The sequence below is a fragment of the Sapajus apella genome, unplaced genomic scaffold (genome assembly GCF_009761245.1).
Source record: "Sapajus apella isolate SASKATOON/1434 unplaced genomic scaffold, GSC_monkey_1.0 scaffold191, whole genome shotgun sequence".
In the NCBI taxonomy this organism is placed as follows: Eukaryota; Metazoa; Chordata; class Mammalia; order Primates; family Cebidae; genus Sapajus; species Sapajus apella.
In genome coordinates, this window is record NW_022437131.1 from 1,161,549 (window position 1) to 1,166,213 (window position 4,665).

Here is a 4,665-nt window from a genome sequence, read left to right on the forward strand (position 1 = left end):
ATCCTGAGTTCTAATTTGACTGCATTGTGGTCTGAGAGACTGTTATTATTTCAGTTCTTTTTCATTTGCTGAGAAGGGTTTTACTTCCAATTATGTGGTCTATTTTAGAATAAGTGCCATGTGGCACTAAGAAGAATGTATATTCTGTTGATTTGAGATGGAGAATTCTGTAGATATCTATTAGGGTTCACTTGATGCAGAGCTGAGCTCAAGTCCTGAATATCCTTGTTAATTTTCTGTCTCGTCGATCTGTCTAATATTGACAGTGGAGTGTTAATGTCTCCCACTATTATTGTATGGGAGTCTAGGTCTCTAAGAACTTGTTTTATGAATCTGGGTGCTCCTGTATTGATGCATATATTATTTAGTATAGTTAACTGTTCTTGTTGAATTGATCCCTTTATTATTATATAATTTCCTTCTTTGTCTTTTTTGATCTTTGTTGGTTTAAAGTCTATTTTGTCAGAGAAAAGGATTGCAACCCCTGCTTTTTTTTTTTTTTTTTTGCTTTCCATTTGCTCGATAAATTTTCCTCCATCCATTTATTTTTAACCTATGTGTGTCTTTGCTGGTGAGATATGTTTCCTGAATACAGCACACCAATGAGTCTTGACTCTTTATACAATTTGCCAGTCTGCGTCATTGGGGAATTTAGCCCATTTACATTTAAGGTTAGTATTGTTATGTGTGAATTTGATCCTGTCATCAAGATGCTATTTGGTTATTTTGCACACTAGTTGATATAGTTTCTTCATAGTGTCATTGATCTTTAGGAATAGTAAGGAGGCCATGGATGGGGCAGAGTGAGTGAGGAAGAGAGTAGGTAGATGGGTCAGAGATACGAGAGTGAGCCAAAAAATGTAGGGCTTTTGTAGAAATTTTGGCTCTAACTCTGAAGAGAATAAGGTGCCTTTGCAGGACTTTGAGAAGAGAAGCGCCATGATTTGACTTATATTTTAAAAATACTCACTTTAGTTTCTATGTTGAGAATACAAAAATTAGGGAGCAACATTTGAAGTAGAAAGACCAAACTAATCCAGTCATCCAGATGAGAGATGATGGTGGATTAGACTTTATGCATACAAATGGAAATGATAAGTGATTGGATTTTGGATGCATTTTGAAGTGCAGCCAAAATAATTTCCTGATGAATTGGATGTGTAGTGTAAAAGAAAGAGAGGAATTGAGGGTGATATCAAGATTTTCGACATGACCAAATGGATGATAGAGTTGCCATCAGTTGAGATGGGGAAGGCTGTAGGAGGAGTGGGTTTTGGAGAAAAGATTAGGAGTTAAGTCTGTGACATTTTGAGTTTGAGATGTCTGTAAGACATCTGAGTGGAGGTTCTGAGTAGGCAGTTGTATATATCAGACTGGAGTTCAGGATGCAGATGTAGCCTGCAGACATGAATATAGAAATTGTTAACATAAAAATGTTTTCTATAGCTATTGGACTGGGAGATATCACCAGGGAAGTGTAGATATAAATGAGCAGAAGAACAGGGACTGAATTCTAAGTCACTCCCATTTAAACAGGTCTGAGAGAAGAGGAGGAGTTGGTGAAGATGGAGAAAATAGGAGAGTGCAGCGCCTTGGAAGCCATGCGATGTAAGTGAAGTGAGAAGAACTCACACATGAACTATGCCAAATGATGCTGGTAGTTCAAAACGAGGGATTAAGAATTGACCATTGTATTGAGCCATGTGAAAACCATTCATGACCTTGACAAAAGTAATCTCAGTGGAGTGGAAGAGGTGAATACCTGATTGGAATGTGTTGAAGAGAGACCAGGAGAAGAAAAATTGGAAACAGGAAACCGTAAAAAGCGGATGAGAGAGTAGTCAAACTGGATATCTGAGGAAAGAACTTTCTTGACATACAGAATAGATATTGTAAAGGCCCTAACACAATAGTAAGCATGGCTTGTCTGAGGAATAGTAGAGAGGCCACACCTGGAACAGATGGGGTGAGAAATATAGAATAGACAGAGAAAATGGAGGATAAGGAAGGATGATTGTTTGGGGATCCTTACTGATGCTAGGTTGATGTAGATAGAAAGCCTAGGGGAGTGTGGTTTTAGGTCAGAAGTCCTGGTTCAAATAATGCCTTATATTGAACATGAAAACATATATCACATGTAACTGTAAAAGAGATTTCCATCAAAGGGGAACAAAGAAATGGGATAATGGTAGGTAGGAGAATTGAAGTCAAGAATATGTACATATAAAAAGAATGTGCAGGCCAGGCGTGGTGGCTCACGCCTGTAATCCAAACACTTTGGAGGCCAAGGCTGGCGGATCACCTGAGGTCGGGAGTTCAAGACCAGCCTGACCAACATGGTGAAACCCCATCAAAAAAAAATGTGCATACATATATATATATACACACACACACACACACACACACACATATAATAATGTGTGTACAGATAGATAGGTAGATAAATAAGAAGAGTACAATTGTATCCTGAGAGAAACGATACAGTATAGAGCACAATATTGATGATGCTAGACATAAGGAAGAGAAAGATGGTAGAAACGTCATTGAATTGGTTTGAGAGAAAGATGTTGTGGGAAAGGAGGGGAACTTTTAGACAGGAGTCTAGAAATTTCATGGATGCTATCAGCAGGAAAGTCATATAGTAGGCAGGTGCAGGTAGGTGAAGTGATGTGGCGATAAGTGTCCGTGATGGTTAATATTAAGTGTTAACTTGATTGAAGGATGCAAAATATTGTTTCTGGGTGTATTTATGAGGGTGTTGCCAGAGGCGATTAACATTTGAGTCAAGGACTGGGAGAGGCAGACCTACCCTCAATCTGGGTGGGCACCATCCAATCAGCTGCCAGTGTGGCTAGAAAAAGCAAGCAGAAGAAGGTGGAATGAGCAGACTTGCTGAATCTTCCAGCCTTCATCTTTCTCTCGTGCTAGGTGCTTTCTGCCCTCTAACAGCAGATTCCAAGTTCTTTGGCTTTTGGACTCTTGGACTTATACCAGTGGTTTTCCAGGAACTCTCAGGTCTTCAGCCACAGACTGAAGGCTGAACTGTTTTGGCATCTCTACTTTTGAGATTCTGGGACTCGGCCTAGCCACTACTGGTATCCTTGCTCCTCAGCTTGCAGATGGCCTATTGTGACACTTCACCTTGTGATCACGTGAGTCAATTTTCTTTAATAAACTCCCTTTCATATATACATATATCCTATTAGTTCTGTCCCTCTAGAGAACCCTGACTAATACAGGGTCTGTGGAAGTGTTCTTCTGAGGGCTACAGTTTTCTAGCGTAAATAGAAACCATGAGAAGAGTTGGGGTGGGGAGGTGATACAGAGAGTATGAGAGGAGAGAAGGCCATGAGGTCTAAAGAGTGATTACCTGTTAACATTAAAGGTCTGTTTTAAGTTCATGATCATAAATTTAAATTGAAATGAGTCATGTAGTTATCTATTTTTCTTTGGCCAGATTTATCTTTGTAGGCTCAGGCTTGTTGAAGTGTAGTTGAATTTAGCCAGGGTTATTTTTCCTAGGAAGCAATACAAAGTGAAAAGGCAGGACAGTGGAAGGTATATGTAGATGAGTGATTGTAAAGACTGAGTGTGACATTTGAGCTAGGGAAGGAGGGGAGAGAATACAATTAAGGGAAGAAGAGATAATGAAAATCTGACAAGATCAATGTATTGAAAATTCTGGTGAGGCTGAAAGAAAGTAGGGTCCAAAGACAGCTGAAAAGAGAGGAGGGTATGGTCAGAAAGGGGGATGTTTGAAATTGAGATTATGGAGGGGTTCAAATAATTATAGTGACAAGGGCTAGAGTATGACTATGTGAGTAACTGAGGGGTAGTTGAGAACAATGTTATGGAGGAGAAATGTTCAAGGAAGTGAAAAGACCAGTTTGTCAGAATTATCATTCTTGAACTTACTAAGAATTAAAGCAGGGCAACTACCTTTGAGAATGACTGTGTTGTAGGAGCTAAAATCTTTGAGAAATGAGTGGGTAATACTTGAAATTTGTTATATGACAACAACAAAGGCTAGTCAATGACATAACCTGTCAAAAGCTGGAAGTTTTTAGAGGGGTGGGAGGGGGATTGCTATCTAAAGTCAGCAATGAGAATCAGTAAAGTCACTTACATAAGCTTTAGGATCTGTGGTACAGGGGTGGTAGGAGTAAAAAATCATCTGCTCTTCATGAGTAGGCTTCAGGGGATCTAGAATTCTCATGGAAGGGGGAATTCAGAGAAGAGGTTTAAAATATGGAGGAAGTGCTGAGGGTGCATGGTGTTTTATTAATAGAGGAGGGGTGAGAAAAGTGAACTAAAGAGGGGGTGTGGACACAACCTTACGGAGGTTAGAATGTATACATTGAAGGGTGTCTTGGGGTTACTGGCACAAATGGAGATAAATGTCATCATTAGACAAGTTCTAATGATTCAGGGCACATCCGGTTGCAGGATTTTGAGGTTTGGGCTATGGAAGGGTAGTTGCCTGGAGCTTCCTGTCAATCCCCAGTGATGTGAGGGGTGTGGTCTTAGACTTGGATCACTGGTTCAAACAAGGCTTCATTTTACACCTAAAAACAGAAATTACATTGATCTGTAATAACAGAAAAATAGGCTAGAAACTACACATCACATTCAGGATGGGACTGCCCCTGGGGAAGTGGAAAGGTT